At 39.8% G+C, this 13,594-nt stretch overlaps 1 protein-coding gene across 3 annotated transcripts in view; it reads left to right on the forward strand.

Annotated features, from left to right (window-relative positions):
• Nucleotides 1-13,594, forward strand: part of CSRNP3 (cysteine and serine rich nuclear protein 3) — a 221,467-nt gene that overhangs the window by 114,964 nt on the left and 92,909 nt on the right. The window lies entirely within an intron of this gene.

The following is a 13,594-nucleotide window of genomic DNA, read 5'->3' on the forward strand; positions in this document are numbered from 1 at the left end:
AATTAGCCAGGCGTGGTGGCGGGCGCCTGTAGTCCCAGCTACGCGGGAGGCTGAGGCCGGAGAATGGCATGAACCCAGGAGGCAGAGCTTGCAGTGAGTGGCGATGCACCACTGCCTGGGTGACAGAGTGAGACTCTATCTCAAAAAATAAAAAAAGTTAACCTTAGGAAAGAACTTTTGACTTTCAAACTAGTGTATTCCACTATACCATTTTGTCAAATGCCAAATGATGATCAATGTTTAGGGGCAAAAGGCATTCAAAACCAAGTTCTGGCCACCTTGTATGAATACTGATTACAATGGCACACAAGTACAGGCAACATGGAACGCTTCCTGAGTACCTCCCAGCCAGAGAGAGTCATGCAGAATCTCTTTGTAATTCTTAGTGAACAGAATAGCTGTCCCTCTCTTTATCAGCAGGACATAAGTCAATTTAGCCATCGGGGTGAGGGAAGCGGGTATGAAGTCTTTGCACAGAGGTCATGGCTTTTGTCATTGATTCTCAGGTACTGGGGTCTGCTTTGTATCAGAGCCTATGTTTTACCAGTTATGCCCTGCCCATCCCCTCCCCCCCCCCCCCCCCTTTTTTTTGAGACAGAGTCTCACTCTATCACCCAGGCTGGAGTACAGTAGCGCTATCTCGGCTCACTGCAACCTCTGCCTCCTGGGTTCAAGTGAATCTCCTGCCTCAGCCTCCCGAGTAGCTGGGATAACAAGCATGCATCAACATGCCCAGCTAATTTTTGTATTTTTAATAGAGATGGGGTTTCACCATGTTGGCCAGGCTGGTCTTGAGCTACCAGCCTCAGGCAATCCACCCACCTCTGCCTCCCAAAGTGCTAGGATTGCAGGCATGAGCCACTGCGCCTGTCCCCCTTATTTTGATACAAGTGCAAACTGAGACCCAGAGAACTAATCTTCCTACTTAAAATTATGCCACTTGTGAGTAGCTGCTCCAGGATTCAGACTCCAAATTTATGTCCATTCATTTACTGAGCAGGCACTGGAATAGCTATTCAGTTCACAAAGTGTTTTATAATCAAGTGTGAGAAAAACATTAGGTTGAACAGGGATTATAACACAGTCTAATAAGTACTGATAAATGCACAGACCAGGTGGTGTGAATGCAGAGAGGCCACTTAACCACAGTGTGGTACTGGTCAAGGAATATTTTTCAGAGAAGGACTGGGTCAGCTATAAACCTTGAGCAAGTGATCTAGACTTTTGAAACCTCAGTTTCCTTTGTTAAAACTACTTTGTAGAATGTGGTGGAAGGTTACAGAGAATGGTTACAGAGCATCTGACCCATAGTAGGTGCTCACTAAAGGCTAACTGGAGTTATTATAAATGGAATGAGGCTATCTAACCACCTTTTAGGAAAGACAGGTACTGTCCAGGAAAGTGTACCTTAACCTAGAACCGTTCCTGTTGAGTATTCCTCAAGCCACAAAGTTGCAGATGAGGCCAGTTTTGGGTAGTCGTTTGAGTAGTGTATGGCAGCCAAGACAACAGTAAAGAAATCCCCTGGAAATGTCTCCAGCAGATGCAGTAGGTCCTTTAGCACAGACGCCAGAAGAAACTGAAGGAGCTGGAAAGAGCACTGTCTTAGGAAGTGGGTGACCCTGATCGTAAAAGGAATGTTGGCAACAGGTTTATAAACTTCTTTTATACTTTGAAATAATGTGTTCCTGGTGAATCATCTCTCCAAGTTCTGGATACCCATCAAAGCTGGGGAAATGGTACAATCACCAGAGCAGAGGTTTTTATCCTGGGAGTCCATAATACATGGCATGCATTTCTGCTATGTGCACTTTTTTTCTGGGGAAAGTGTTCATTTCTTAATCAAATTCTCAAACTGCAAATCATCAAACTGCAGAAATGTGATCCACCGCATATAAAGTAACTCAGTCCTTTAATTCAAAGTCACAAACAATTCTGGCATAAAGAATTCATAAATAATTTGGGAACCCCACAATTATTATGTCTCCAACAAAAATATTTATTAGCCAGGAGTGCTCCCAGGGTTCTTGGCTTAAGCAGACACCTGGACAAGTGGAGTACATTTGGCCAACTTGTGCTTCTCACATTGGCAAGCCACCAGCAGCATTTTTCACATTGGTAGTGCCCCATGGAAACACCTTGTGGGATTTTACCTTGTAAAATCATTGCCAGATTCCTCGTTTTGGCGGCAGATATGCTAATTTCTTGCCAAATGGTTTTAGGCAGAAATGACTCTAGTATTGTAGAAATATATATCCTTTTTTTCTTTTAGAAAAATGCATAACTATTCTCAGAATATGTGAAGTGATAAATGTTCAAGGCACTTTTTCTTACCCAGTGGTAATTGTTTGAATGACCTAAAAGTCATGCCTTCCAACAAACAATTACATTCAATATGGCTTTCAAAGGAGCATTCCCCCAACATGCATGTGCACTTTTTAAAAAATTAAAAATATTATGCATTGTAGTTACCATCTGTGATTTGCTGGAAAAGACCCCAGTGGGAGGAAGCATAGTATAGATGTATTGACTTCTAATCCTGGCTTGCTAAGAAACTTTGACAAAGTAGTTAATCTCTCTGCAACTTGGTTTCTTTAACTGTAAAATGAGGGTAACATGGCCAAGATTGTTGTAAAGATTCACTAAGATAAAGATTGTAAAGTAGCTGGCACATAGCAGTTCTATTTAAGTCCTCTTCCTCTTCCCATATCTCTTTACATAATAGTCTCCTGCCTTGTACTTCCCCTGGTCTTCATGTTTTATGCTAGGAAAACACACACACACACACACACACACACACACACACAAAGTATGACAAATAAATGACATTAAATTAAACCTTGGGAACAAATAATAGAACAAATTAAACAAACACAAGCATATACAATTGTTACAGGAAAGGGGTCCCTATCCAGACTCCAAGAGAGGGTTCTTGGATCTCACAGAAGGAAGAATTCAGGGCGATTCCACAGTGCAAAGCAAAAGAAAGTAAAGTGGTGAAAGAACAGCTACTCATAGACAGAATAGGGTGTTCCCGAAAGTAAGAGGAGGAATGCGTCCACCTTAGGTACAATGCTTGTATAAATAGGATGAAAAAAAAAGATCATGGGGAGATGTGCTCTGCTACAAGGGTTTGTGATAAAGGATTAATTTTCTTAATTACTATATTTTGCATGAATCAATGTTATTATCTTTAAAGCTAAATTAAGAATGCTTTTGTTCTTAAGATATCTCAGGATATTAGGACACTCCCAAGTCTGAGTGTACTTAGTAAACATTATCAATCTGTTCCCTTAACTGTAAACACCCAGAAGCTAGGGATACCTAGCTTTCTGGGAATGCAGCCCAGCAAGTCCCAGCCTCATTTTTCTAGCCCTCACTCAAGATGGGGTCACTCTGGTTTGAACCCCTCTGACACAACTTCTGTGCTGGGTTTGAAGCACCCTTAGGGAAAGCAGCTAAGGCTAGGAAAACAAAGAGCTAGGTAGTAGCAAAGAGAGGGTCTTCTAAATGACACTTGGAATTTATTTCCACTATGGGTGATGTCAGGGAAATGTGATGTCACTATATAGTACTCAGCTTTGAAGAGGTGGCATTTTTCTTCTTCTATCCCAACTCTACAGGCTGCTGTGCAAAGAATATGAGAGTGCAATGAGTAAGAAGAAAAAGAAAAGGAAGGAAGAGAATTTGTTTAAAGGTTGAACAACAAAAATCGTATAGAACTGAGTCAAAAGCCTGGAAAAAATTCAGAGTTGCTCTGATTTTATGAAACCTACTAAAGAAGTCATTTCTTTTAGAAGGGCACTGCTTAAAATTATGATTAGTTTATTTAGGAAAGCGTTTAGACCAGGGATGTCCAATCTTTTGGCTTCCATGGGCTACATTAGAAGAAGAATTATCTTGTGCCACACATAAAATATACTAACACTAAGATAAATGATGAGCTAAAACAAAAAACAAACTCATAATGTTTTAAGAAAGTTTACAAATTTGTGTTTGGCCACATTCAAAGCTGTCCTGGGCCGCATTGCAGCCTATGGATCGCGGGTTGGACAAGCTTGGTTTAGACTATATTCAGCGTTTGATTAACATAATAGTATAAGGGCAGAACATTATAGATTATTCAAAATCATGGTTTTTAAAAGTTGGAAATGAAAAGGATTCAATTTAAACAGTTAAACATTTATTCAGAGATTTAAGAACATTTGGTTAATTAAAGCTATTTCTCGAAATTATAAAAGCATCATAGCATGATTTTTTTTTAACTGAGCTCTCTTTTCTTGAATATTGTAATAAAACCTATATACTATCAATTAAGCCACTGTCCTCTTCATCCTCTATCTCACCCGGTAGACTATCTGGTTGATAATTTGACATTGTGAATATTCTTATTTTTGCCAGCTAAACTCTTCCTACCCTCTATCACAGATGAGCCACTCACAGGTATTATCATCAGCTTGTTTACAATGTCTCTCACTTCACCATTTGAATTTGGTGAAGCAATCAGAAGAAACACTAAAATTACATTCCTTTCTGAGTAAAGCTAAAAAAGAAAAGCTTCTTTTCCTATGCAACTCAATCCAGACACTGGTGTTTCCTGGGCCCTCAACCCATTGCTGATGGAAACCAGCACCCTTGCCTTATTAAGTTCATTGGAATAGAACTTTATCATAGTTTCTTAGTGTTTTGTACTTGCTGGAAGAATTTACTGGAAGAATGCAAAGTAGATTATTTTGCACTTTCACAAATCACAGAAAATCCTTCCTCTCATGCCACCTTGTAATGCAAGTTGTGTAACATGCCCGTTGATCTAAAATCTTCCACCTTTGCCAAATTACAAAGGTGGAAGAATCTTTGTTAATGATCCTTGCAGTTAAAAGTTACTCTCACTTTGCTTAAATACAAAATCAGCAATGCAAAGGATAAACCCAATCTCCCAAGTAAAAGTGAACAGAGGGGCTCTTGATGCCTCCTATTGTTCCTGATAGAATACCCCCTAAGGCTCATGCACTACACAATGTGATGAAATAAGGATCCTGAAGATCAAATGAACCCGGAACTCGCAACTCACCTTTTTTTCATTTTCCGGCCAGGAAAGAAATAACATCTTATTAAAGCAAACATCCCATTACCATATAAGAAAATTCTTGCCATGCCAGAGTTACTTCCTGTCAATTTCATTTCTTCCTACATCAGTGATAGGCAGGCCTGTGCTTGCTCTGTTAACCATCACTCAGCACTCAAACTTTTTCAGATTGGTAAATTCATGATTCACCCTAATGACCTTACATGTTTTATTTACTGGGTTTCAAGGGCAGGAATTTTCATGTATGTGGTTCCAGTCTAGATGGATTTTCCTATTTAGATGTTTTAGTTGATTGCACAGTCATTTCCTTTCTCATCAAGAGCACTAATGAGGGCTGTCAGATTAACAAAAAACAACAAAAAAGTAGATTTATCAGTTAAGTTTGAATTTCAGATAAATTTTAGTGTAAGTATATCCCAAATGTCATTTTTTTAGTCTGAAATTTAAATTTAACTGGGCGTCCTATATTTTTATTTACTAAATCTGACAACCCTAAGAGGTTGTTCTACAAATCGTGTTACCTGCTCCTCAGACATGGGGATGTATGGTGTTCTTAAGACATGTTTTCTGTGGTCAATTCCTTATGATAGATAACGGAAAGGAAATAGGGGTAAAATATAAGAAGAAAAAAGGATTAAACATTAGATGAATATCAGTGGGATAGTAAGAACTCAGTGAGTTATCTATGAAAACCATGGAATTTTTAGACTGTCAAAAGAGAGTAAAATGAACAAGATTTCAAGATATACCCAAAGGTTCACTTCAGCCATTCTTCCACAGGCATTAAAATATATGTTTTTATCCATCCTCTTGATTTGACATTTTTAGTCAAACCCTCCTCCTAACATGCTTCTGGTTTCTGATATTTTTCCCTTTGAACTCACCATTAGCTTTGCCTTCCCAATAGGACAGAGATATGTTAAATGAAACAATTGCCTTATAATCACAGAAAATCTAGTGTTATTTCTTTATTAGTTGTTTCTTGCAGAGAGAGATGGAAACATTTATACTTTTCTGCTACTTTTTCATAAATGTGCTCACAAGCTTCTGCACAATGGTCATATCTAATATAAATACTAAATAAGTAGTATGTGTTAATGAAAAATAACAGATTTCTGAGATCATAACATGCTTATTTAATGTTTTAAAATAAAGTAGTTCTTAATTAAAGTTTGCAATAGACAGGGAGGTTTGGGTGCAGGGAAAGGGGAATCCCTAACTGAGAATGTGGCCAAGACGTGAATTCATGGATTATACTGATAAACGCACAAAAAAAGATAAATCGATGACAGATGAGGAAAGGATACTGGCTTTGAAATGCGATTGAGTCTCTGGAGTCATACCCAGCCAGGTGGGCCCCTGTTCACAGTGTTTTCCTCTCTGCCTAGTGGCCATGTAGTTGAATGATCAAGGGGCAGACACCTGAACCAAGACAGGTCAAAATGTTGCTGAGCCTTTGGAACATTACAGTTGAACTGTGACACAGAGAGAAGTTGCTGGAGCTTAAACCTGGTAATTGCAGAGCTCCAGAGAAGCAATTTTTACAGCCATAATCCCAGAAGCTGCCCCAGTTCCTGTTTCCTGAGTTTTGGTTTCAAGCTCTATCGTAGATTGCATGAACTAGTCCAGTGTTTTCCCAACAGAAATCTTTTGCTTAAGTTAGTCTAGAATTGGCTTTTGTGTTGCTCGCGAGCAAAAAAAATTGTATTAGGCTTTGGGATCAGTTTCATCTCTCATTTTCATTCTCATTCAACCAAATATGCTATTAGGGGAGTTAGAGTGGTAAATGAGATGAATAGCATTTCTGCCTTCATGGAGCTTTCAGTCTAGCAGAAAAAAACAGATATTAAAGTATGGAAATTAAAGGCTCTTATTAATTCACTGAACAAATATTTATTGAGGCACCTATTGTATACAAAGCATTGTTCCTGGCACTTGAAACATTTGTAAAGAAAACAAAGATCCCTGCTCTTGTATTTTTTTTTTTTTTTATCAGGAGATGAAAACAGTAAGTAATAAGCATAGAAATACATAAATAAATAATACGGATTTAGAAGGTGGTGAATGCTATGAAAATAAATTAAAAAGTAGATCAGAAGGAATGGTATATCAAATGTCCTAAAGACCAGAAAGAAATTGCAAATTGGAGTAACTGCAAGATTATTAGAGCTGAAATATCAATGACAAGGCCAGTGGCTCAAATGAGGATGAAGAGGTTGGACAAGCCAGATTGTTAAGGACTTTATAAGCTATCTCGAGGATTTTGAACTTTATCCTAAGGCAATCTGAAGCTACTTAAGAGTTTTAAGCCATAGCCTGACATGATCAGATTTGCATTTTAAATTTGTCATTCTGCCTGCAACCTTGAAAACACATTGAAAGCTTGCAGCAGTGGATGCGAGAGAATAATTAGGAGGCCCTTGGCCTAGTCTAAGTGAGAAATGGTGGTGCCCTTGACTAGCATGTGTTTCATGAATTGAACAACAATAGCTGTGATAAAATGGCTGTTTTCTATGCTTAGATTTTCAGCTCTTCATATTAGAATAGATTAATGCCTGTCCAACTTTATCTCTGTTCTTTGGGCTTTGGTGCTGTAAAAGCCAACTTTAGGGCCAGGCATGGTGGCTGATGGCTGTAATGCTAGCACTCTGGGGGGTCAAGGTGAGAGGGCTGCTTGAGGCCAGGAGTTGGAAACCAGCCTGAGCAACATAGTAAGGTCCTATCTCTACAAAAAATTTTTTGGAAACTTAGCTGGGCATGGTGGTGGCGAATGCTTGTAGTTTCAGCTACTGGTGAGGCAGAGGTGGGAGGATCCCTTGAGCTCAGGAGGTTGAGGATACAGTGAGCCATGATCATGCCACTGCACTCTGGACTAGGCAACAGAGACCCTGTCTCTAAAAACTAACAAATCAAAATAAATAAATTAAGTAAAGACAATTTGTAATGTTTGGCGCATTTTCATTTGCTGTATACTACCAAGTTTAATTTGGCCTCATCTGTAGGAACAAAAATATAATATGTAGGTATTTAAGGAGTACAGCAGCTATAGGATAGGCATTAATTATCCTCACCTGGCTCTGTATCTAGTCAGTCATACATTGCAATCCTCCAACACAGTACAAACAAATCAGTATACAACACTTTATTAATAGGGCCTTCTCCCTAAATCCTTATATTCTTTTCTTTCCTAGAAAGATGATGTAGGTGATATAGAAGAAAACCACATCTCCCTTTAACACTCCACTATTAAGTCTAGATTAAGGGTTATATACTGGTAAACAATGGATCATTCAGCCTTCAAATTTTGTCATGACATTTTTTTATACTCACATAGGGAACATGTAGGGAGTATTTTTTAAAGGCAATGAAATTGGACAGGTATTATACTTCCTTGCTACACAAGCAATTTTTTACTTAACAGGTGTTCCATGGGTGTAGGTATATGTTAAGAATATGACTCCCAGTAATTATGTGAATGTTTAATTGTTAGCTTAAATACTGATCACACCCTTAGCAAACAGTTCCTTACTTCCTTTGACCTGAGTGTAGCTCAGTCTCTTTCAGTTTTAAAGACCAAGACAGAACTTACATGAACCTATAACTCCATATCTTCAGGTCTTGACATCCCCTAATTTAACTAAAAGGAAAAAAGAGACTTTTAATTCTCTTATTATCTCTTCAAAATCTTCCCTTCTCATTCTTGAGGAGGTGAGAAAGGAAAAGAAGAGTACCAAGTACCACCTTTTGTCATGTTGGGACATGCATCCCTGTAGCCCAATTAAGTGTGCTTGATTCTTGAGAAGTCTACCTTTCCTAAAGAAGCTGGGGAGTGTGGGGGGAAGAAGAACATGGTTTCTAACTGCTCCCATTGCAATATCTTATTATAAAAATGTACTTTTTAAACATAGGTTTCCATCTTGTATTACTTTGTGTCTTGGAGTCTCTCCCTTATGAATTACTTTGCATCTTGTTTGAAGTGAACCATTTTAAAATTTATATCCTGTCCTACTTTTATTTCAAGACTTTACTTAAAATATCTTTTTTTCCTTCGCCCTACTCAGATATGCGTGAACATTTTATGCATTTCACACTCTTTAAAATGGAGAAAATAATATGCTATAATATGCTAATCTGAATAGTGGTAAAATCTGAGTGGAAATAGAGATTTTATTTTCAAAAGAGTGGACAGTGATGTATCTTCCTATTGCTGTCAGTTATCTCCATTGTTAATATAACATTTATGCAGAAAGACGTGGATTAATAAAGCAACTGAGTAGAACATGAATTTGAGAGTATTCTTGGTTTGATGGAGCCCAGCATAGTGAATGTTTGCTTCTTGAGGGCAGGTAACCATCTAACTTTCTTTTGTATCCCCTATTCCACTCAAGGAGTCAAACACATGTACAGTAGTTACTAAATGCATCCTTAGATGAATGAAATGAGTTGAAATTAGTAATAAATACTTATGAAACATCCAACACTGATATAGTTTGGATGTGTTCCCACCCAAATCTCATCTTGAATTGTAGTTCCCATAATCCCCACATGTCATGGGAGGGACCCAGTGGGAGGTAATTGAATCATGGGGACAGTTAACTTCATGCTGTTCTTGTGATAGTGAGGGAGTTTTCATGAGATCTGATGATTTTATAAGGGGCTTTTCCCCTTTATTTGGCACTTTTCTCTTCTGCGGCCCTGTGAATAAGTATGTGTTTGCTTCACCTTCTGCCATAATTGTAAGTTTCCAGAGGCCTGCCCAGCCATGTGGACATGTGAATCAATTAAACCTCTTTTCTTTATAAATTACCCAGTCTCAGGTGTTTCTTCATAGTAGCATGCGACTGGACTAATACAGTAAATTGGTACCACAGGGAGTGGGGTGCTGCTATAAAGATCTCGAAACTGTAGAAGTGACTTTGGAGCTGGGTAACAGGCAGAGTTGTAGCAGTTTGAAGGGCTCAGAAGAAGATAAGAAAATGTGAGAAAGTTTGGAACTTCCTAGAGACTTGGAGGGCTCAGAAGACAGGAAGATATGGGAAAGTTTGGAACTTCCTAGAGACTTGTTGAACACTTTGACCGAAAGGCTGATAGTGATATGAACCATGAAGCCCAGCCTGAGGAGGACTCTGATGGAGATGGGGAACTTGTTGGGAACTGGAGTAAAGGTCACTCTTGCTATGCAAAGAGACTGGCGGCATTTTATCACTGCCCCAGAGATATGTAGAACTTTGAAATTGAGAGAGATGAGTTAGGATACCTGGCAGAAGAAATTTCTGAGTGGCAAAAGCATTCAAAAGGAAGCAGAGCACAAAGTTTGGAAAATTTGAAGCCTGATGATGTGATAGAAAGGAAAAACCCATTTACTGGGGAGAAATTCAAGCCCAGTGCAGAAATTTGCATAAGTAATGAGGAGCTGAATGTTAATCACCAAGACAATGAGGAGAATGTCTCCAGGGCATGTCAGAGACCTTTACGGAAGCTCCTCCCATCACAAGCCCAGAGGCCTAGGAGGAAAAAATGGTTTCCTGAGGTGGGCCCAGGGACCCCTTGCTCTGTGCAGCTGGGAACATGGTCACCTGTGTCCCAGCTGCTTCAGCTCCAGCCTTGGCTAAAAGGGGCCAAAGTACAGTTCAGGCCATTATTTCAGAGGGTGCAAGCTCAAAGCTGTGGTGGCTTCCACATGGTGTTAAGCCCGTGGGTGCCCAGAAGTCAAGAACTGAGGCTTGGGAACCTCTGCCTAGGGTTCACAGAATGTATGGAAATACCTCTATGTACAGGCAGAAGTCTGTTGCTGGGACGAAGCCCTCATGAATAACCTCTGTTATGGCAGTGCAGAAGGGAAGTTTGGGGTTGGAGCCCCCACACAGAGTCCCCACTGGGGCACTGCCTAGTGGAACTGTGAGAAGAGGGCTGCTGTCCTCCAGACCCCAAAATGGAAGATCCACTGACAGCTTACACCATGCACCTGGAAAAGCCACAGACACTCAATGTCAGCCCATAAAAGCAGCCAGGAGGGGAACTGTAGCCTGCAAAGCCACAGGGGCGGAGCTGCCCAACGCTGTGGGAGACCACCTCTTGCATTAGCATGCCCTGGATGTGAGACATGAAGTCAAATGAGATCATTTTGGAACGTTAAGGTTTCATGGCTACCCTATTGTATTTTGGATTTTATGATTTAAGTACTGCCTTGTTGGATTTCGGACTTAGACGGGCCTGTAGCCCCTTTGTTTTGGCCAATTTCTCCTATTTGGAACAGGTGCATTTACCCAATGCCTGTACCCCCATTGTATCTACAAAGTGATTAACTTGCTTTTGATTTTACAGCCTTATAAGCAGAAGGAACTTGCCTTGCCTCAGATGAGATTTTGGACTTTGACTTTTGGGTTAATGTTGGAATGAGCTAAGATTTTAGGGGGTTGTTGGAAAGCCATGATTGTGTTTTGAAATGTGAGGACATGAGATTTGGGAGGCGTCACAGGCAGAATGATTGTTTGGCTGTATCCCCAACCAAATCTCATCTTGAATTGTAGTTCCCATAATCCCCGCATGTCATGGGAGGGATGTGATGGGAGGTAATTGAATCATGGGGGCGATTACCCTCATGCTGTTCTCCTGACAGTGAGTTCTCACGAGTTCTCTAATGGTTTTATAAGAGGCTTTTTCTCTTTTACTTGGAAATTCTCTCTTCTGCCATGTGAAGAAGAATGTGTTTGCTTCCCCTTCTGCCATGATTATAAGTTTCTTGAGGCTTCCCCAGCCATGTGTAACTGTGAGTCAATTAAACCTCATTTCTTTATAAATTACCCAGTCTTGGGTGTTTCTTCATAGCAGCATGAGAACAGACTAATATAAATTCTGTACTAAATTTTACTAGGAATTACACCAGGAAAGGTCAAAGAAGAGATTTTTAACTAGGAATTCAGTGCTGGTTTATGTGACTATCTAGGGCTGGTGTGTGGCCACATCCAAGAAAGAGCCATGTTTATGAATGAAGAGGTTGAAAAGGAAACTAAATTACACAATTGATCCTCAATTTTGAGTGTGCTGCAAAATCGCCCAGTTTGGGGTTTCATAAAATAAAGAGTGCTGGGCCCTACTTCCTGGGTATTTCCGATTTGTAGATCTGGGATGGGAGCTGAGAATTTGCATTTCTAACCATCTCACTCCCAGGTAATGCTACTGCTGCTCATTCAGGTAGCACACTTTGCAAAATACTGACTTTGACCTTCCTTGGAGAGCTGGCCCAGCTCAGGGAATCTGAACTCGCTGCTTGCTCTGTGATCTGCACAGAAGTGACTTCAGAGATTTCCAAGAGCAGTACAGCGATAGTGTAACTAAGGGGGTCTCAGAATAGTATTAAGGATCTTTCTTCCACCTGATATATAGGACTGACTATACTCTGGCAGAAAAAGGAGACAATGTCTTCAATACCTCAGATGTGAGTTAGAATCAAGTGAAATAAATTAAGTGGAAGATAGAATGCATGAAATTGCCATATTAATAAAGGTTGGACATCCCTAATCTGAAAATCTGAAATCTAAAATGCTCTAAATTCAAAACTTTTTGAGCACCTACATGATGCCACAAGTGAAAATTTTCATACCTGACCTCATCTGATGGGTGAGGTCAAAACTTTGTTTTGTTCACAAAATTATCAAAGATACTGTAGGGAGTTGCCTTCAGCTTATATGAATAAGATATACATAAATGAATTTTTTCTTTAGGCTTGGGTACCTTCCCCAAGGTACCTCATTATATAGATGCAAATATTTCAAAATCCAGAAAAGTTCAAAATTCAGAACGCTTCTTATCCCAAGCATTTTGGATAATGGATATTTAACCTTTCAGTTAAATACTGTACTTTCAGTTAAGTTAATTTAATTTAGCAATGTAAGATCATATACATATATCTAAGATAATTTATAAAATGTTTATACCCTAAAATATCTTTACTTCTGCAAAGAAAGTTTGTGCTCCTTACTTGACTGTGCCAGTTTATGGTAAAATGAAGAAGGTGGAGAAAGGTCAGCCCAGGGAAAGGGGAAAGTCCATTGACCCAAGATAAATAATTTAGGAGAAACCATATCCATGCTCTACCCATAGGCCTTTCAATTCAATTATTGCTCTCTCCCAGGTAAATAGCTTTAGGGAGTTTCTGAAAAAGTGGCAAGGGCTGCCGGACGCGGTGGCTCAAGCCTGTAATCCCAGCACTTTGGGAGGCCGAGACGGGCGGATCACGAGGTCAGGAGATCGAGACCATCCTGGCTAACACAGTGAAACCCCCGTCTCTACTAAAAAATACAAAAAAAAAAAAAAAAAAACTAGCCGGGCGAGGTGGCGGGCGCCTGTAGTCCCAGCTACTCGGGAGGCTGAGGCAGGAGAATGGCGTAAACCCAGGAGGCGGAGCTTGCAGTGAGCTGAGATCGCCCCACAGCACTCCAGCCTGGGCGACAGAGCGAGACTCCCTCTAAAAAAAAAAAAAAAAAAAAAAAAAAAAAAAAAAAAAAA

Source organism: Papio anubis, chromosome 10 (genome assembly GCF_008728515.1).
Source record: "Papio anubis isolate 15944 chromosome 10, Panubis1.0, whole genome shotgun sequence".
Lineage (NCBI taxonomy): Eukaryota > Metazoa > Chordata > Mammalia > Primates > Cercopithecidae > Papio > Papio anubis.